Genomic DNA, 22,623 nt, shown 5'->3' with positions numbered 1-22,623 from the left:
CCCTGGGGAGTCCAGAACTAGAGGGCATAGGTTTAGGCTGAGAGGGGAAAGAGAGGGGAAAAGGGACCTAAGATGCAGAGTGTGTTGCGTGTATGTAATGAGCTGCCAGAGGAAGTGTTGGAAACTAGTACAATTGCAACATTTAAAAGGCATCTGGATGGGTATATAAATAGGAAGGGTTTGGAGTGATATGGGCCAGGTGCTGGCAAGTGGGACTAGATTGGGTTGCGATATCTGGTCAGTATGAATGAGTTGGACCGAAGGATCTGTTTCCGTGCTGTCTATCTCTATGATTCTATGACTCTATGTTTCTCAATTACTTCAGCAATGTTTACAACTGTAGTGAAACTCATTCATTCATTTGAGATTCATGAAAGAGGAAATGGCATTGTCAAAACTAGCCTTCAGTCTGTGAAAATACATGAAGTAATCACACTAATGTTTTATTTTCTGCACCTCGACTAAATAGGAAAATTTCAATCTGTTTAATTCCTTCCACGGTTAATCACATAGCATAGTTCAGGAATTCATATCCCGAGCCCTCAAATCTCCCTTTGTTGGTTCCTGTTTAAACTGGGATGATATAGTGGCTCAGTGGTTAGCACTGCTGCCTCACAACACCAGAGACTCGGGTTTGATTCTATCCTCGGGTAACTGTCTGTGCATGACATAGCCTATATTGCTTCAGCATCTTTATTCTGTATCTTTTAAAACTTTCACACTTTGCATTTATACTCACAAGAAACTTGTAGTTTGTCAAAAATGTAGTCCCATCTATTAACTTGGAGCATTGCTAACTATAATTAGAGGAATGCTATGGAAAATCATGTTCTAACACTTGAAGAAAGCAAATCATAAGGTGACAGATTTATCATTGTTTAAAATCAGTTGTCTGTGTTTGCATTGATACAATATCTTTATTGTGATTTTGCAGATTTTTTCAGAACAGCTAAGCCAGTAAACAATATTGGACCAGGGATAAAATAGGACAGAAGAAGGTTCTTCTGGAACATAAATACAAGGATAATCTCGTTGGACTGAACAGTCTGTTACTGCGCTGTAATTTGTATGTAATATTCACTTCAAGCTGAATGTGGAAACATTGACATGTCCACTTGTAACATTGTTACAGGTTTACTTTATTCACCCACTCATTCCGATAAATGAGAACTTTGGATCAAAGTACTACAACGACAATGAAGAGTCACGGCTCAACTGATTTCTTCCAGGTGTCCAGAAAGTTTGACTGGCTGTAATAAATTATTATTGTTCATGATCCACTAATTTGCCAGCACTCACCAACTTCACTTGATGGTTGGTTTACTGATTGCCATTAAGACTCATAAATGTTTCACCAGAACAAGAACCAGGTATTTCTGTTCAGTGTTGCTGTTACCTAAAATAGTCTTCCTAAAATATTATTACCGTAAAGGAATGATACTTCAAAGAGACTTTGCAAGTTTTATGTTGCTGTTTGAAATAATATATAGGCAATGGGTTTAGTCTTTTAATAGTTCTGCCTGATATTTTATTGAAATTTATTTAAGGATGAGTGGTTAATACAAGTTTATCGGAAATTTGGAAAAAAAAGCCTCTATCTCAGACAGTGCCTAACAATTGCGAGGGATTTTAAATGGAAGTGAGAACAGGGGAAATTGGAGAATAACATCTTAGAATAATCCATGAAATACAAATCTGTATAGCTCATTTACTCCCCATTTAGATTTGAGTGTTTCAAAGGAAAAAAGTAATTACCAGCTGCATAGCTTTATGGTTGAAGCTAGCTAAAGTTTAGTTTGTTTCAGAACTACTGCTGAGAGTAAATAAATAATAAAAATGCATTTATTATCTAAAATTCAAAAAGAAAGAACAATTTAAAGTCAGTATAGAAGCTACCTCTGAAGATTAAAATGAAGTCAGTGTCTCGACTGGCAGATCAGGCTTTCCTGAAGATTTATTTTTCCAAAGTAAAGGGGTTGAAAACCTGAATTCAGAATTCAGCAGCTGCAACATCCTCAGGAGTCAAATAATCGGAATTTGTTTGTACAGTTCGACTGAGCAAAACAGGTTCTGAGAAGGTGGGCAAATTCGTTTGTTTCACTTTAATAGCACTGAAGATTGTAACCCTTGGTCGCGTGGTTTACTACTGCAGTCCACCAGCAGGATTGCTTTCCTGTATCCCCCTTTTGAGAAGCAAAATGTCACTCTCATGGTCTCTGCATATATTTTAAAAATCTGCTGTTCAACACTACAGAAACCTTCAAAACGTTTGAGATATCAATGGGTAATCAAGAAATTCCTTTAATTGTTTAATGACATTTTGTGATTGACTAATATGATAGCACATCTGCTTCTGGCTACGGTTAATCAACAAGAGTCATCATGTGACTTCAGGAAGCCATCTTGTAAGAGTCTGCATTTATTTTAAAAATAAAATATCCTTCTTTATGAACGAGACAATGTCAGAATTATATAGACATGAAAATTTATTTCTGCATTTAAACAATGCACGGTTGAAGACATGTAGGAAACTCTAGCTGAGCAGGAAGCTGTGCAATTTAAGTACAGTAAAAACTTATTTATCCAGAGAATATATAAAATGGAAATTTTATGAAACTTTAATCCTGCATTCTGATTTCCCAAAGCTGAGCAATGATTCACTAAAGACATTGGAAGGTACAGGTTAAGCTGCCGAATTTGCTGATGATGAGATGGCACACCTCCTCCATCAACAGTGCATTTTATAGGGTATCTCATCCTCACATAAGCTGCTGTATGACTTACACAATAATATTTGTGAGAATCTGCCAATAAACTCACTATTGCTTTGATAGCACAATCTGGGTCAGTGCTATCTCATGCTGTATTACAAAATAAAAATTGCATTTGGATGTGCTGGACTAATACCATGAAAGATCCACTGATAAAATTAGAGACATTGGTATAATTAGAGATCTGCAATAGCTATAATTGGAGATTACCTTCACTCTCCTCCTCAATTATTTAGGATTTCCTTATTCCAGAATAACATGTATTGCAGATTTGTAGTAATTCATCTTATTTTATTATTTCTGGGTTCCAGGGAGGAGGCAGGAGAATGGGGTTGAGAAACATATCAGATATGATCAAATGGTGGAGGAGACTCAATGGGCTGAATGCCTTCCATATCTTATGGCCTTATGTGTAAGAAAACAAATGGACATCCCTCGCTAAACTTTAATATGTGGATGACTCGGAAGAAAATTTAGAAGTCTCCACCTCAGTCACCTGCCCTGCATTGTTTCTCAAGAGTAGGTCAAGTTTTGCAGAATACCTGGACCAACTGTAACCGATCTAACTTGTACCTAGTTGCAACTTGCGAGAGATTACATCTTGTTTAAGAGAAGGGCCTCTTGCCATCAGAATGCTGGTAACTACGTGGAACCAATTGTCAGCAAACGCAATAGAAATTTACAATCTCAACTTCAAAGGTAACTCAGGCAGGGAGTCAGTAGCTGAGCAGCTGAACAATTAAACAGCCTGCAGCAGACAAACTCACAGCAAGTTTTATCAATGAGCATCTTTAAGCCATGCTAAAAGAATTTCAGACTGGGAGGAGAACTGAGGTGCAGAAGGGAGTGAGAACGAGAAGTTTGGAACAGTAAGGCTTGCAGATGCTAGAAGCCAGAGTCAACTTTTCCAGTTGTGAAGCTGGAAAGATACAGCAGATCAGACAGCATCCTAGAAACAGGAAAATCAACAGTTCGGGCCGAAACTCTTCATCAAGACAGAGAGACCGAAGCGAATATAGAGCTAATTATATGAAGGCAGTTACAAATTGCAAAGAACTGTAAGAGTGGTTCAGAGGTTGAGCCATAGAGAATGAATGGACATTGGCCTCTTTAAACTTTAACACTTTAAATAAATGGCATAGTCACAGACTGAAATGCTGGAAGTAAAAATGTACTTACAGCTGTGTGCATGCGTGTGGTTAATGTAATAACATACATTAATATATAAATATTAATAATGGAATAAAATGCCTGGAAGAAAATATTGATTCGGAAATCATTCAAAAAGTGCAAATACTGAAGATTGCATGAAGCTCCATTCAGTCTATGGGAGGATCCAGGAGGTATGATTTAAAGTGTGCTAGGAGCAACTGTCTAATATAAGGAATATCAAATAGTAGAAAATCTATACATACTTCAAAATCAAAAGTTGTCATTCTTGAGTGTGGAGGTGTATTTTGACATCAATCTTCATTAAATGGTTGAAAGAATTAAATGAGTTAGTCAAGAAACGACTGGTTCAGGTACAGCCTATCATGGAACAATGTCAAAGAACAGTTGGACAAGGAACAGCTGGTTTTGAAACAACTGGTCAAAAGTACAACTGGTAAAGGATGTCATAGGGCTCTTCAGACTCATGGGGGTAACCCAAACAAAAGACAGAATCCATTAAGATTGGTTATGTTGGCATAAGGAATTTGTTTCATTTAATCAGCAAGATGGAAACATCTGACCATACTGTATTGGCAGAAATGTTTATCAATGCTAACAACACTGAAGGAAGTTTGGACTGCAAGAGTCAACAAGGTTAATAAGGAAACACAAAGTAGCCAATGAGTAATAAACCACCATTGAACTAGCTGACAAATCTACAACTGATGCTATCTAGAATGTAACATCACATGTTGAAAAAATGTGCTATTACAGATACTAAGGTAATTTGGAAAAGACAAGTTCAAATAATAACTTTTTCCTTATTTTTGTAGGAATAATCATCAGTAACAGGACAGTGATAATCCAAAGTAAGAAGTAATCCTGAAATAGCAGATCTGAGGAAGCAAACAAATTGGTTTCAGCAATAATATAATCATTGAGAACAAACAGGAATGTCAAAACCAATCAACAAATTGATGTAAAGAGCCTACATATTTCAGCATAGACTTACAGGCAGGTAGAGAATAAAGAGCAGCTGATCTGAGATCTGGGGGAATCACACTGAGAAGAAATGACCAATCTCCAAACATTCAAGGTGCTGGGAAGAAGTAACACTGTATGTTTCTCCAAAAAAAACAAATCCATGAGATTAAAGGTTCCCCAGATATTCAAAGAAACTATTACCTGTGTTTTTGTTTTGCCAAAAATAGGAACTCCAAGAGCTTACAATTTTGCTGGTTCAGTGGAATTGTCAGACTTTGTACAATTAGGAGAAGAGTCAAATCAATAATCTTCAACCCAGAGAACTATGAGTCTTCCAAATATGAACTGAACACCTTCTATGACATTAACAAAAACTCTAGACCATCTGAATTTGTCAAGTCAGAGAGTTGGGGAGAAATGTATACATGAATGCATAATTTTTGATAATGGAAAATAAAATGTGAAAAATGATATTGTATTGGGTCCAAAAGGGTTACCGTAATACAGAGGACCAGCTATGGCTCACTGTGATCATATGAAATGGACTTGTGGCAGAACAGCTTAAGATCTCAAAGTCCACCTCCTAGTTTCTGTGACAATGTACCTTATATTTAATGGCAATATGCAATAAACTATTTCTTGTTCAACATAAGGGCACTTCTAGTGAGATAAGTAAGTGGCAACGTAACTTCAGAGATCCTGGTCATAAATACCGATCCCCTACTATATTGGTCCCTAATGCTACCAAATTCCTTTTCATTATCCTCATGTAAATGGCATTTTACGTCAGGATGCCACAGTCAATTTGCCTAACATGACCATTGTCATTGTTCTCACCCACACAGATCTGAGTATCTTGTCCCTGTCCATCAAAGACAAGAGCTAGGCACCTCCATCACTATACGCTGGAGCACCTACCTGACTAGCAGTCACATTCTCTTGTACCTGACCATTAAACAATTCTAATATTCCACTTAACCAGAGAGCTATGAAAGCTTCCTGAAGCACCATGACTAGTAACTTTTGCACTGTGCATTGCATTGTAATGACTGAAATTCAGACTCCAACTCAGTAACTCTGCTTAAGTTACAGAAGCCTATTGCAGCTATTGTTTCAGGACTACAAGACATTTCACAACACACCATTTACTCTCTCTAACCTAATTAATTTATTCAGCCAATTAGTTCCTAATTTAGTTAGTTAAAATACCTGTCTCTGAGATTGGAGAGAGAAGAACTCTCAGCCCTTACCACACCAAACCCTCTAAGAATCTTTTATATTTTCTTTTATATTCTTCACTTACAGGGTAATAAATCTGAAGAGTTCTTAACTGAGGAGGGCTGTAGAGGTTGACTCATTAAGTACGTTCAAGGCTCAGATGGACAAATTTTCCCAGGTGCTGGGAAAAAAAAGAACAGCAGGGAGCACCGTGTTTTGCTCTTCACTGAACTCCTATTTGCACCAAATTCCGATTCTGTTCTCATTTCATTCTGTGCTTCTCCATTACATCCCAAAAATCCAGACAACCTGCACTGACTGCTTCCTTCTCTTCTTATCTGCTAATTACAGCTTTAAAAAAAAATTCGAGCACTTTGTGAAACTTTACTTCAATTTCACAAATCTGTATCTCTGCTCAATCAATTATGAGTTTAAATCTTCTGTTATCTAATAATAGATTATTGTATTGTTCATACTAGAGATATCAGTTCAATTGGCCTATAGCTCCCTTTGCTTTCTCTGCTTCTTTTTTTGAATAGTTTGGCCATCATTGCTACCTTCCAAAGCAGGATGCTGTTGCAGTGTCTAAGGAATACTGGAAGATAAAAACTAATTAATCCATTATCTCAAAGTTATCTCTTTTAAAATCCTTTGATGGAAGTGAGGAGGTACAACAAAGTTCTTATTTCAAGCCATATTAATTACATTTATTCAATTCATTTTATAACAATATCCCTAAGTTCTTCATTTTCATTGAAATTTTGGCTCACTTTTGTTTCTGTATTATTTTTTGTGTCTTCTAATATACTGATTTCTTTTTTCAAATGCCTTTGTCATTTCTTTACTGTATAATATAATTTCTCTTGGTTAAGCTTCCAAGAGGTGCATGTTTATTTTCACCAATCAATGTCTATACAGACAGAAGGTTTTGCATTCGGTTTTATCTACTCTCATATTTTCTTTTCTTGTTAATTGTCATTTTTAACCAGCCTTTCCTCAATTTGGAAGTTTTTCAAATCTCCAGGTTAATTATGCTTTCAGGCCATATTATAAGCCCCTTCTTTTTATTTTATATAATCTTTAACTTCTCTTAGCCACAGTAGGACCACATGTTCCTTGAGCTTTTTATTCTTCAAGAGAATGCTTATTTGTTGCAAGTTTTTTCAAAAATTGTCACTGCTTGTCCACATTCACATTTTTAATCTACATTCCTAATCTGCCTTTGCCAATTCACTTCCACTAAATCAGTCTCAACTTGAACACAAAAATTTATAATAATATGAAGTAGTACTCCAAAGAGGCTCCTTTACAACAAGATTATTAATTATCCTTTTCACATTGTACAAAACAGGATGTGAAGTAGACTGTTCCCTAGTTGTTTCCATGATGTACAGATCTAGAAAACTAGCATGGTTACATTTCTTTCTGCACACTATTACTAAAAATGTGTTTTGCCCAGTCTACCTGAAAATTAAAATGCTCCATTATTCTTATTTAACTTTATTACAAACACTTCTAACTTCCTGATTTATACTCTGCCTGCTAACCCATTAATAAGGAACATTATAACTTGTGAATTAGAAACTAAAATGTTGTGATGGAATTTAAAGAAATTTGATTTTGTAGGAGGACTTTCATACAGCTGTATTCAACATTTACAAAGTCCCAGATGTAATCTACGAATGTAATGCTTTTTTTTAGAAAGGGAAGAAGACAAAAAAAAAGCAACTATATGCCAGTTAATGTAGTATCTATTACTGGGAAAGTGAGAGAGTCTGTTAGAAAGCATGGAATAGCTGAGCATTTAGAAATACATTACAATCAAACAGAGTCAGCATGACCTCATGAAGGCAAAGGCCTGTCAAATTTATTAGAAAACTTCGATGAATTAACAAGCAGGATAGGTAAAGGGATGTCAGTAAATGTAATAAATATGGATAAGCAAAAGCTGTTCGATAAGGTGCTGCATAGATGTCTACTTAATAAGAGCCTTTGATGTTGAGGATAGTACATTGGCATGGATACAGAAATGGCTAAACAATAGGAGACCAAGAATTGGAATGATGGGAGTATTTTCAGGAAGAAAACCTGTAACTAGTGGAATGCCACAGGGCCCAGTGTTGAGGCCACCATGATTTAAATACAATATCACACTGACTTCGATAAGGAGAGTGAATGTACTATCACCAAGTTAGTGGAGACACAAAAATTGATCAGAAGGCAAGCAGGCAGGATAACATGTCTACAAAAGGATATAGTTAGGTAACACGAGTGGGCAAAAATATGGCAGATGTAATGTGGGAAAATATGAGTTTGCCAGGAAGAAACTGAATATTACGTAAATGGGGAAAGACTGCAGAAAACTACATGACAGAGGGATTGATGGTTTTCATGCATAAAGCATAAACAATTAGCATGCAAGTTGAACAAGGAATGAGAAGGAAACTTGAATGTTGGCCTGTATTTCAAAGAGAATGGAATATAAAAAAAAAGTTTTGCTGAAACTATACATGACACTTCAGACTCCAGCTGGAATACTGTGAACTGTTTGGGTCCCCTTATGTGTGGAAAAATATATTAGGATTGGTGGCAGTCGAGACAAGGTTCATTAACTTGAACCTGTGTAGAAGGAGTTTTCATATAAGGAAAGGTTGAATAGATTGGGCTTATGCTTTTTTGAGTGTAGAAGAATGAAAGGTAACCTTATTGAAATATAAAAGACTCTTAGAGGGTTTGCTGTGGTAAGGGCTGAGAGCTTGTTTCCCCTTGTGGGAAAGTCTAAAACAAGAGGGCATAATCTCAGAGTAAGGGGTTGCCCATTTAAGATTGAGATGAGGAGAAATTTCTTCTCTCAGAGGGTAATAAATCTGAAGAGTTCTTTACTGAGGAGGGTGTAGAGGTTGACTCATTGAGTACATTCAAGGTTCACATAGACAAAAATGATGTTTAAGCGATGGTTCCAGCAACTTTTAATGAAATTACCCACAGAAATCACTGTGAAATTTCAGTGGTATTATTAGATTAAATGTAATATTACAAAGAATAAAGTGAAGCATGTATGAATGCTTACACTGTAGATGGCAACAGTGAGCTGTTTGAACTGCAGCTGTAACTAAACTACTTAAGTAATGATAGAAACGACTGCTTGCAATATTACTAGACAAATGCTTTACTTCACCAGTATTACAATGGCAGTTTAGGGATAACACAGGAACAGTGTCAAACAGTCAGTCTGGTGAGGCTGTTCCACCATCAAACTAAATTATAACTAATGAATATCTTAGCTCCAAGTACAAGACTTGGAAGCATAATCCTTAATACTCTTAATTTACAAAAAGTGATCAATCTCAGCTTTAACATTTGAATTAATTGAGCCTCAAAATCTTTTTGGAGGAGTTGCTCTAACCTTCCACTATTCTGTTATAAATAAATGCTTCTGTAAATAACCCCACAATGGCCAAATCCAATTTTTAAAGTCTGTCCACAATCATGGCAATGGCTTTCCATGCTATCTTAATTTTCCAACCCACTTCCACTCTGATCTCTTGATCATCAACTTCATAGACTGCTCTAGAGAAGTTCAGCAGAGCTCAAGGAAGAACACATTATCTTTGGCATTTTAAAACCTTCTGGAATAACCACTGAATTAAAAGATTTTGGGTCATATCCACCAATCCCAGATTTTTGAACAGAAGGTGCTGGCAAGATTTCTGCTGTTTCCATTTACATTTCTTTCAAACTTTCTTCTCCTTGGCTACTTGTGTCACAAGCATCTTTTCTTTGTGTACGGGATCGTCATCCTTCTATCACTTTGTCAATCCTGCCATCCCTCGATCACAGACTTCCTTGTCTCCTTCTTACCCAAACCCAATTGTACCCGTTTAAAAATTGGGATTTTTAAAAATGTCTTCCTGTTCTTATGTCATGGATCTGAAATAGGCTCACATTTTGGACTCTGCCGAGACCAGGAAGGCAAGTAATTTGGAAAAATTAAAGTTCCTGATCTTATTCCCAGTATTGGCCATTTTGGCCAAGGCAGGGTCAGAGTCTGGCAAGGCCACTTGACACTTTAAGGAAGGCAGCCTTCCTTAAGGCTCATGAAAAGTCTTGTCAAGTTTATCTAATGGAAGATCAGAGTCAGTCTCTTGTTTTCCAAAATGATTGGAGGAAGCAGTGTAACTGTCTGGAGGCCTGCAACCAGAACTTAGAGGAGGATGCAGCATGCTCACTATGTTCCTTCATCTCCAATTCAACTTGTTTCTGCTGTACTAGGTATCACAGTGTACAGCCCACCACTGTCATACTGGAGAACAGGGGTTGAGCATAATGCAGAAATAGCCTCCAACAGTCATTCTAAGCATCTCAACTGCTTTTTCACAACTTTGTGTCCGTTGAATGGTAGCTCTTGAATTCACATACCTGCAGTTAGACACACCATTGTTCACATTCCGAACACTTAACCTCTCCCACAACACTCCACATCCCCCTCCCCACCTCACGTCAGCAATGAAGTTATCTCGACTCAAAACATGGATGCTGCCTGACCCGCTGTGATCTCCAGCATTTGTCATTGGAAGCCAAAATATTTTTTTTTCCCCATCTCTGTCTCATCAGTTCACATTATTATAATGAAAACATTGATCGATTCACTCTTAACCTTCAAAATCCATGAAATATGATTCTGTTTAAACTTGCCTCACAATTTAACCCTTTGAGATTAAAATGCAACTTTCTTCCACTTTCAAACGAGATGGTGCAAGTGGAAGGGAGAAGGAAATGATTTTATAGTTAGAATAAAGTTTATTTTTTGAAAGAAAAGGTTGGAACAGAGGAAAACGATTTGCATTTGTATAGCATCATTCACAATCCTGTATTTATAGAAATGTTTCAAGCCTATTTTCTCAAAAAAATGCATTGTTCACAGATTCGTGAAAAACACCCGAATAAAGTTTAAAAGGTAGTCAAGATAAACGTGAAACGGCAAACTGCAGGAAGGTAAGGTAAGGGGGAGCAGAAAATGATTCGGACACGGGGACAAAGAGAAGCTTGAACCGTTTTGTTCCAGTTTAAAAGAGGTCCCTGCTCATTCCCCCCTTGTATTCCATGAGCGGAGCTACCTCCTCGCTGCTTTAAGGGAGCGAGCTGTCACAGCCGTCATGTGCCTCTCTCCCCTCACCCATGTGACAAAGACTCACCTTGGTTTGAAAGTTGCGATGCGGATCTGTTAAACTAAGTGTAAGAGTTCGCCTCGAGTGCAGTCTAGCGCCGCGGCTTGATCGTGAATGTCAGTCTCTCTCCCACCCCACTGCCTCTCTCTCCCACCGAGCGCTGTCAGTGGTTGGCAACTTTGCTCAGTTCCTGAGAGATCGCTGCATTTCTGTTCTGAGAGGGAACTAACAGAGCTGGAGAGTGCGGCGGGCAGTCTCCCTGGGTTGTGAGAGACTGCTCCAAAGTTCTCTGGTCGGAGAGTTGCTGGGGAATGTGGAGAGACTGGGCAAAGTGTTGAAAAGCAGCTTTGGGGAGGGGTGTCATTCTGGCAGGACTAAAATTCTTCATTTTAAACTAAAATAAAACTTCATTTTAACCCTGGGGGTTACAGCTGTCACTCGCTTTGCTCGGGACCACGTGGATTTGGGAGGATACATCAGGGAGAAAGCGCCCAGTGGAGGGGCTGGGAGCTGCTGCATGCTCTTGTCTGAGCGCCTGCGGACACAGAGCACTCAACAACTCGGGACAGAGTCCTACCAACGGGCCGGCCCCAAACCACCTCAGGGTCTCCTGCAGCCTGTCCATGGGCAATGCCAGCTTCTACCTGACACCTTCGTCAGTGAGGAGGACTTGACTTCTCACTCAGGTAGGTCTTCCTCCAGTTTCTGCAGCCATGTGCAAGTTTTAACGATGGATATTGCTTCTCTCTCTCTCCGGCGTTCTCCTTACCCCTGACCTACTCTCAATTGCGGCTGCCAATCCCGTTTGACATCGCTTTAAGAAGCTTTACTTTTGTTTTCTTCCGGTATACGTTTTGGAAATCAGTTTTTTTTTTGTAGCTGGCTTTATTACATTTTCCCCTTTCCCTTCCCTTCACTTTATCTTGAAGAACTTCATCTGTTCACTCCTCTTCCCCCCCCCCAAAAAAAAACGGCGGAGTGACTGTTCATTAGCCTGAATGTATGTTTTTAATGCATCTAAAATTTGCTTGGATTTCTTTTCCCAAGTTTTATGTTAAGTCCATTCTGCCGTATTTTTAATAATACAATGGGAATGTTTCTGTTTCAACCTCAATTACATAATCAGCTCTCCATGCCTGAACTTTTCAAAAAAAAAATTGCCGGACCCGCCTTTTGTATCTGGTCCTGTATCTGCTTTTGTGTTCTTTCTAAAAAGTGTTGTTTTGATACCTGTGATTACGACCAGGACCAATTTGTAAACGCACGTGATAAAATGATGACACCGAACTGTGTCAAAATGCCATCTCTAACTTGCTCCAAAATGTACTCGAATAAGTGATGTGAAGAAAATTCCAGCAAAGAAAATCCATGTTAAGTAGATTTTAGAGCTTGCTGCTAATATTGTCCCAGTGAGTGAACTGACAGGATTGTGGAACAAGTTTTGCCACTCAAAATTAAACGTGCTTTAAAATCCTGTTAAACAGGGATATTATCCTTGAAATTAAGAATTGTGACAGACCATTTTCATTTAGCTTCATACATGCCAGTGTTTTGGTTCCACACAATCTTACAGCCTTGTTCATTGAATCTTCTCAGCCTTCCACTCCTTTCTCCCTCATGTGTTTTGTCTACCTGTTTCTTTAATTGTACCAATAATAGTTACATTAGTTATTCCTTGTTATCACACAATCCACATTCTAGTCATTCTCTGGGTAAAGACGTTTCCTGTTGCTACTAATAAATCCAATGTTAGATTTACAGACCCTAGATTTGGACTCCCACCACAGTTAATGTTGTCATCTCTAAGTCTACCTTCTTAAACCTTTTCATCAGCTTAAATATCTCTATCAGTGTTCTCGTTTCGAAGGTCAGGACGATATCTCATTTCTAGTTTCCTACATTACAAAAGTTGCATCAGTTTCATTACATTTCAAAACAACTTCACTAGCTGTAAGACACGTTGAAATATCTGGTGGTCATGCAAGCCATTATATAATTGCAAAACCTTTTGGAACCCCTCTTGTGGTGTAGTGGTATTGTCCCTACTCCCCGGACCAGGAAGGCCAGGTTCAAGTTCTACACACTCCAGACGTGTGTAATATCATCTCTGAACAGATTGATTGATTGATTGATTGATTGATTTTTAAAAGGATTTTTTAAAAAATTGCTATCTTTTACTTTATAATTTTCTTAAGTCATTTTTGCACCTATCTGTTTGTTTTTATCATAGAAACCATAACTTCTGTCAGTACTCTGCGCAGTCAGTTTATGGTCTGTAACACATTAACATAATTCCTTTGCATTCAATCTGTCCTTTTAGAATTTAGTGTGTTTCACTTATTAACTTGTTACGTTTTAGTGTTTTTTGTGTATCTTTTTCCATATCGCAAGATTTCTCTGCTCCTCTACTCCATTTAGAGATTTAGGCTGAATTCTTTCACAAGTGGTGATCCTGTCCATTGGCTAAAACATTGTTTCCAAGTCAATTTAGAGTTGAGAAGTTAGGATCTAATGGCGAAAATGTTTGTTTTTGTTTTTTCAGCCCTCTGGGTGTAATGTCCACTCCATTGTCATTGTGTTTTAGGTATTTTGTCTGAATATTTGCAGAGCTAGCTTCAAAAAAATGTAGTGACATTAATTTGATGGTTCTCCCATTGAATCAGAAGAAAGCAGTGGAGTTATTGCAGGTGAAATTTCTCTTGCAATCTTATGCGTCTTTGGTACACAGCCCTGGTCTCACTACCTTACAGGAGTATTGTGATGACAATGGCTCGGTACCTCTGGACTTTAATTGACTTGCGGAGCTATGCCAAATACTCAGTGCTATAGATTATAGAAGACTGAGCTGGCACAGCGGATCCGGTGTTGAGATTATCATCAATTGGTAACCATTTGTGAGATGTGGCTACCAAGACATGGAAAGTGCTCAATACAATCCAGAGTGTCTCCTTCAATGTATATGGGAGGTGGATTATCTGACTGACCCAGTTCTGGGTTGATGAATTTTGTTTTGGCAACATTCAAGCATAAGGCAAGTCTCGTGCAGAATAGGGAAAATCAATAGTTACAATGAACTGCAAAGAGATGAATGGCCAGTGTTCAAGGGAAGGTTTTTTTAAAAAAAACCATTACAAAAAACTCTTCCCCTCAAACTCTCTTGAAGTGTAGAGGGATTGGCAAACATGACTTGGAGGAGGTTGCTATGAATCTTCCAAAATGGCAACAATTTGTTCATCAATCTGCATCATACTTTGAGATAAAACATCTTAATTATGTAGCAGAAAAGGAAAGAAAATGGAAATCTTGCGATTAGGATTCCCTTTTGGAATATCAGAAGATGGATGACCCCACTGCTGCATTTGAGCATATTTTATCTGCTGGAACCACAAGAACATACACAGAACTCTTAGGACACACGCAGAACTTGTTAGCTCCTCCCAGGATAAGTATGTTATATCCTGATGGGCAGAGCTTATTTTGTAATGTCAATTAACCCCTAAAACTTCAGCAAGCCTTTCACTAACCAGCACCAATGGAACCAGGAGTGTACCGGTTGATCAATGGGTCCACATCAATCAATAAAAACACACATTAAGTAATAGAAATGTAATGCGGGGAGTATAAACATAAGTATTATACTTACAGCATTAATCACTTCAATAATAACTGAAATAAAACTTACCAACAGACAATCTTCTCACTCTCCCCCTCAACTGAATACATTGACATCACAAAGATCGCGATAATATGGTTAACATCTGGTATTTCAGTTTTATATAATTTTTGTTGATGCATACCCTTTGCATTACATTGCTATTACCTTGTGCATGTTTTAACATTAATTAATCAGTGCAGACCTCTTGGTCAATTGGTGTACTCCTGGTCCCATAGGTGCCAGTTAAAACAAAGTTTGCTGTACTATCAGTCTCACCCCTCTTTTTAACCTTCTTCAGTGGCTGCAACAAAGATTTTAAATCTTTTTAGCGCAGAGCCACATTGGATTTCTATTAAATCATAGCATTAGTTACATTCTTAGAAGCTAATTACAAGATCATCTTGAGTAAGGAAAGATGAATTTTATTACTTTCTGACTGTGAGAAAAATCATAAGATACAGTGTCAGTCATACAACAGTTTTTTTTTACATGGGAGATTATCAAGTACAAAAAAGAAAATGAAAAAGAATAAGCAGTTTTAAAACCAATTCTTTGAGTACTTGAAGTGTAAGATTTTAACGTGAGACCAAACTTGTTTAGTTGTTTCTTATCCTCAGCAGTGGCAAAGATTTGTAGATATTTTTGGGTTCTTGGTGAATGGATGTTACCTCAATTTGCTGTGTAACCGGATGCTGTTCTTTTAAGAGTATCTCCTAAACAGAGAGGGAGAGAGCAAGTCTTTCCCACTAACAGCTATGAATCTATTGTCCTCTCTCTGCTAAAAAAGATTTTGTGTGAAATTCAGTAATTTTGCGTATTCCACACGCTGGCTTCGTTATTTTCATTTGCAACTTTTGATAATCTGCTGGTGACTTTCAGCCAGTTATGTGAAATGTTTAGAAATGTATAAATTAAACAGAAGACATAAATTTGAATGACTTGTTTCAGTTCAGCCTGCATCTTGTTTATTGATGATTTTATGAACTGGCTCAACCATTTTGCATGGTGATCACTGTGGTCATCTTGGGTGAGTGCATTTCCTTTCTACAAAAAAGCTCATGAAAGGCCCCAGGCATTAAAATTAGATGATGGAAGTCAAAAGTTGATAATCCATATTTACTGTGAGTGGCTTGCACATTTGTCTAGTCCAGAATGGGTAGTGATACTAAAGTCATCTGCATAAGCGTGTCATAGAATTCCTACAGTGTGGAAACAGGTCCTTCAGTCCAACAAGTCCACACTACTCTCCGAAGAGTTACCCACCCACATCCATTCCCCCTCCCTTATATGTAGACCTGACTAATGCACTAACTATATATCCCTGAACACTATGGGCAATTGAACATGGTCAATTCACCTAACCTGTAATCTGTAGGAGGAAACCAGAGCACCTGAGGAAACCCACACAGATACAGGGAGAGTGTACAAACTCCACAGGCCAAAGCTGGATTTGAACCCAGGTCCCTGGCACTGTGAGCCACCGTGCTGCGCTAAATATTGGTTGCCTTCTTTTAAATGGACTAGCATTAAAGAGTCTTCCACTTAGGTGGCATTTGATACTCATACCTGAGTTCATCTTTGAGGTGAATTCCACTTTCAGGTAAATTTTATAAATAATAGGGCGATCACATAACTTTGCTTGACACCAGTCCACATATTCAGATTTCGCATTCAAGATAATTAATCGTGTCAACATCAAGTAGTTTGAGGATTGTAATAAAGTTTCTTTAGGCATTCAAATCTCTGGAGAACAATTCACAGAATTGGGCAGGTTGATGGAAGTCTTCTAGAATTGGACTTGAAAATTTTCTTTGATTTATATGGAAACAAAAACTTATGTGAATTGTCCCTCTGGAAAGGTCTAAAGCTACACTTTGTCTCTGGTGGATGTTCTCACCAAAAGAAGTAGGTGATGTGTGTTACTGTTTTTCCTGTTGTGGGCAAAAGAGCAATTGTCAATAGTTTCCCCGGCATGTTTTATCTCCCATCTGGAAGATTGTTGCAGTCCTGAATTCAGCAGGTGGTGAGGTGGGTCGTTATTTTTCCTCTGAAACTTGTAGGATAAGTGCATGTAATCTTTAATATGAGCAAAGATCCAGCAGTTTTGAAATAACAAAGACAGGCTTTGTTATCTTTCACCAATTGGATATCTTGCTGTAGCTCTCTCGTCAATAGTGTTTTGATAAAGGATTCTACCACTGTGAACTTGGGGGTTTGCGCGGAAGTGTGAACTCTCACTGGGGAATCAAGGTTCAGGAGTTGTTGAAAATATTCTTTCTAGTTTTGACTGATGGCATTAAGAAGAAAAAAAAATCCTGAAAGTAATGGGGATTTTGTTCATTTGGCAATGGCCTAGCAGCTTCAAAAGAGCTTCACATGCCATGACCATCCTTCTGCCATTCAATTTCTTCCAATCATTTGTCTCTTATGTTCCAGGATTGTTTTAAACATCAACCTTGATTTGCTCTCTTGACTGATTTAGGGCTGAGGCATTGATATTTTGCCTTTTGGACCTTTTGGTTCTTGTGATTTCTTATGCTTGACGGACGTTCAGTACCAGGCAAAAGTGAGAACTGCGGATGCTGGAGATTAGAGCTGAAAGTGTGGTGCTGGAAAAGCACAGCAGGTCAGGTAGCATCCGAGGAGCAGGAAATTGACATTTCAGGCTTCTGCCCGAAATGTAGATTTTCCTGCTCGGATGCTGCCTGATGTGCTGTGCTTTTCCAGCACCACACTTGTGATGTTCAATGCCAGTTGAACAAGCCAATATCATCCACTAGGCATCAACCCCCATATGGATAGAGAGAGAGAGAGAGAGAGAGAGCTATCGTTTAGATCTTTGAGTCAAACTCAAATTATTGAAATGATCAAGACGGAACTGGTGCTTTGATCCTGGATTCCTCCCTGTAGTTTTTATATTTGTCCTTCTACTAGAAGACAATGTTTGTTACAATGTGACCGTGCTAAGCATACTTTGTCAACAAGAAGACACTATTTGCATTGACTTTTCCCTGCCATTTTTCCCAGTCATTCATCTCTAGAGATTGGAGTCAAGGCTAACTCTGGCATTGAAGTCCTTGAGGTGCATGATTTCTTGTTGTCTTTTTGTTGGGATGCAAGTGAAGAGTTCATGAAATAAAAACATTTTTTCCTTGACATCCCCATCTGGTCAATGATTAGGCAGAAGCATTTGATGACTGGGTGGTGTATTGATTACAACTGAGCTGGAGAAGTAATGTCATGAGCCTGTCATTTACACAACGAGTATGTTTAGGCAGTTCCTCTAAGATCCTACCCTTATGAGCATGATGTCAGTCGTATCTTTCCAGTAGTATGTGTATCCCCCTGCTCATTCCTTTAACTTCCCCTTCCCAAGAAAGTGGATCTCACTGAGGGCAATGATGTTGACTCAGTGTCCTGACTCACTTACATGCCTTTGATTGTAATTCTTCTTTCTGAATGATCACCCATGAAATTTTCCATTAGTACTCTAACATTCCCAGTTGGAAAATTTTATAACTTTCTTTAGCAATGAAGTTAATGACCCAGCAAGATATTCTTCCCAGAAAGAACAGCCTCTTGTTTCAGTACCTCTTTTTAGGCACCTTCCCCATTTGGGGTGAGTAGAGGGTATCCGGAACTCCTTTCTCTCAAACCACTACCCACAAGCACGTCTGTCACAAATCCGATGTCCAGTGATCTTCATGTATCTATTTCACGTGCATATTTTTGATCCTAGACTCCCAGGTTGTCAGCCTTGTTCCTGATGCCAGTTCTCCATTGCTATTGGAATGAGCAAAAGTCTAGTGGTACAAATATGTGTGTACCTTCATTTAATATGGGGACCTTGGGCTACAATGTCTGCGGTCTTGACAGGTTAGTGGTCAGATTTTGGTGACATGTTAAGCTAAGATAAATGGGCAACCTTGCTGCTGCCAAATGATAGCATCTTGTATAACATTTCATCTGATCGAGAAACATTTCAGAGCATGTATTAATGCTACTGAGCAGAATGTAGAAGTTTTCACGGAAGCAATGGCCTTCGAGACTAAATGTAAAAGAACTATAAAATAAGTGTAATTATGAAAGAAGAAGAGAAAAAGCAAAATGAAAGATTTTGGGTGAGAATTACAAAGCCTAAATCTCTAGTTGTTAAAAGATTTTTCTAATGTCAGATGAGAGGAATTGGAAATAATGTGTTAATCTTAAAGCGGTTTAGGTTGTTATGTGTAACTGGAAGTTACTTCCCAGTTAATTCATTGAAAATCATTTGGCTAGTCTATGTACTGGATTTTCTTTTCATTCTAGATTTTATTTGAATTCTTACAGAGCAGTACTTATGATATTGTGTTCCCGACAGAACATTTTATAACAGGAATACAGGTTGGAACTTTAAATATTAAGGTGAACATACCCTAGTTCTTCTTTTTAATTGCTATTTATTCTTGGGATGTGAATGTTGTTGGTAATGCCAGCATTTATTGTACATTATAAATTAATCATTGCTAAATGAATTAATTCACTTGCTGTTCATCAATTTAAATACATCTGACCATCTTGTTTCAGAGGACTGTTAAAAAGAAAACATGTATTATTGTGATTTGGAGATGCTGGTGTTGGACTGGGGTGTACAAAGTCAAAAATCACACAACACCAGGTTATTGTGCAACAAGTTTATTTGGAAGCACTAGCTTTCGGAGCGCAGCTCCGTCACCAGGTGGTTGCAACTATAACCTGGTGTTGTGTGACTTTTAACTTTGTATTAAAGTGAGTTTGGAATCAAATGCATCAACTCCATAAGGATGCCAGATTTCCCTGTCTGATATACAAATATTCACTCTGGAGGCAGGAGAATGTCACTTGTTTCCACATTTCATAAAGTCATGCTGATTTGAGATTCCTCCACATTACCCCTGAATATTCCAAAAACTTTTTTTTTCTTCTCTTGCTTGTCAAGATACATCTGCCTTAAAGATATTCCAAGTCTGCTCTCTTTTTTTTTTGTGTGGAAAAGAGTTCCAAAGACACCGGATCAATCCTCATATCTATCACAAATGGACAACCCCTTTATTTTTCAATAATGACACTTAGTTCTACAAGAAAAGATATCTTTTTAATATCCACCTCATCAAAACACCTCCGGACCTTTACACATTACAACTACACCACCTCATAGTTTTCTAAACTCTAGCAGATGCAGACCCAGTCTGTTTAACCACTTGTCGTAAAACAATCTGCTCATTCCAGGTATTAATTTAGTAAACCTTCGCTGAATTAGATATTAGCCAACAAGAGGGATTTTGCAGTAATCTGGTCATTTAATCCTCATCATTACTGATACTATTTTTATTACTGATTTACCTCATTCTGTGGTTCTTACACTTTTTTTTAGTTTTGGATGAAGAACCCTTTTCCAAAGAGATGAATTATTGCCCAGTTTAAATTATATTTCTGTATATTACTCATGAATATGCTGCATGTAAAGTGTTCGACTAACAGTTTTGAGAATGCATTTTATTTAGTTACAGATTTAATGTTTGTTTTATGCTGTTACATTGGAACTTTGGAACATAAGAAAAGAATTGGGTCATTTATCCGATCAAAGTCTGTTTCAACATTCAGTAGGATCATGGTTGATCTGCAGTTGAACTCCGCGTATTTTTCACGTGTTCAGCATGGAGCGAACTGACAGTCTATACTCTCAGAGAGCAATATGCATGGAGGAGTGTATGGGGCAGCATTACTCCATGTCGCTTAATACCATTGGTTAAAATACATTTCAGTTTTCACTTTGACAATTGATTTATTGTCTATTGCTACCACCCTTTGCGTGAAAAGGTGTTTCCTAATTTAACTCCTGAAAGACTGAATTCCTATTTTAAGACTATACTCCTTAGAAATAGGTCTGAATTTTACCATGATCCTAAGAATTTGGCTGGGATTCATGGGCTATACCTGCAGGAAATTGGGTTGGATCAGTTTCCTGATGCAGTTCCAGCATCATCCTGGGAGAGATTTCACTTCTGACCCTCTGCTTGTGAATTTGATTTTTTTGAAATCTTTTTAATCTGACTTGTACAGGATCCCTGCTTTCCTCCAAGTGACCAGCTCTCCCAGTAATTCTGCTGAAGCTCCTCAGAGGCTGGCCCTGTGGTTGGAAACCATTTAGGAGACCAAATCTCTAGCAAACTAGCCAAGTACTAGTCCCACTACCAACAATTTTACCCTAGCATACATCTAATTAAAATGCTGCCCCATACACTCCTCCATGCATATTGCTTTCTGAGAGTGTAGACTGTCAGTTCGCTCAATGCTGAAGCCGTGAAAAATACACTCTGCTCCCAGCTCACAAGAAGTTTAATTTACAGCAACCAAATAAGGTCATTGTTTTACAGATCCTCTTGGACTGCGAAGGATTTGCAGTCTGTGCAGGCTAGTTTAATTTATCAACAGTGACATTTGAAAACATTTTGCCTTCAGAGCATCATGGTTCATGGCTGCAGCTTCCTGGGTTACTAGCCCAGAGTAAAAACCACCTTGCCTTTGTGTCCACCTGTTCAACTAGTTACATAATACAACTTCCCAGTATGTACTCATTGCATGAAGTTCTGCATTGTAGAAAGAAAATATAGCATTTAATCGTTATATGCACAGATAATATAAAATGGATGTTATAACTTAGCCTTTGGACCTGATCCACAATATTTGTTGTTGATATAGTTGACACATTATAATATCAAAATATATTAAGTTGAAACATTTGTAACTCACGCTATGCATTCATACTAGAATTAGTATGAGTAGGAGATACTGTAATTCTAATGAACATTTTACAATTGTCTTTTCTTACATTAAACAGAGACAATCATGAGAATATATGTCTAGAGTTGAATCCAAAATTTTTTTTTAAATGTCTGAATATGCAGGGGAAATATATAGAACAACAAATATTTCAGAATTAGTTTCAAGGTATTCCTGTAAATCCATCCAAAATTAGTGGTTAATGGTTAGATTCCTTACCGTGCAGAAACAGGCCCTTCGGCCCAACCAATCCACACCGCCCTCCAAAGAGTAACCCACCCAGACCCATTTCCCTCTGACTAATGCACCCAGCACAATGGGCAATTTAGCATGGCCAATTCACCTAACATGTACATCTTTGGACTGTGGGAGGAAACCCACACAGACACAGGGGGAATGTGCAAACTCCACACAGACAGTCACCCGAGGCTGGAATCAAACCTGGGACCGTGGTGCTGTGAGGCAGCAGTACTAACCACTGAGCCACCATGCTGCCCTCCTCTTGAAGTTTCTCACCCATACAATAAAATGCAAGTTAAAAAATTCAAAACTGTTTATAGCTATGTTCCTTTTGAGACGTGATAGACCTTCATACCCAGTTCAACATTTATAACACATGAGAAAGAGAATAATTTGACCACTTCATTTGTACTTTGACATATCAGTCTGTCTTTTGATATTACTTGCATTAGTGCAAGTAGCTTTAACATTACATATATATGAAGTATTCCATCTAAGTTATTGATGTTAATGTTGAAGAACAGCTAAAGAGATTCATTGTTTTCCTATCTATGTAAGGCAGTTCAAAGCACACATTCTGGTTCAGAGATGATGAAAAGAAGAGCAAAAGAAGAGTAGAACTGGAGAGATTCAC

The 22,623-nt window shown here is 38.0% G+C and overlaps 1 protein-coding gene across 2 annotated transcripts in view; it reads left to right on the top strand.

The window, feature by feature from the left end:
* Nucleotides 1-11,428: 11,428 nt before the first annotated feature.
* The window catches only part of kcnv1 (potassium voltage-gated channel modifier subfamily V member 1), a 46,663-nt gene continuing 35,468 nt past the window's right edge, over nt 11,429-22,623 (top strand). For both annotated transcript variants that reach the window (XM_043689010.2, XM_043689008.2), the window contains exon 1: nt 11,429-11,979. The gene's annotated coding sequence lies outside the window, so the exon portion shown is untranslated. The remainder of the gene's footprint in view (nt 11,980-22,623) is intronic.

The sequence above is a fragment of the Chiloscyllium plagiosum genome, unplaced genomic scaffold, assembly GCF_037043375.1.
Source record: "Chiloscyllium plagiosum isolate Xiang-an unplaced genomic scaffold, Cpla_swu_hap1 HiC_scaffold_4, whole genome shotgun sequence".
Lineage (NCBI taxonomy): Eukaryota > Metazoa > Chordata > Chondrichthyes > Orectolobiformes > Hemiscylliidae > Chiloscyllium > Chiloscyllium plagiosum.
Note: the sequence above shows the minus strand (reverse complement) of the source record. Positions and strands in the feature narration are given on the sequence as shown.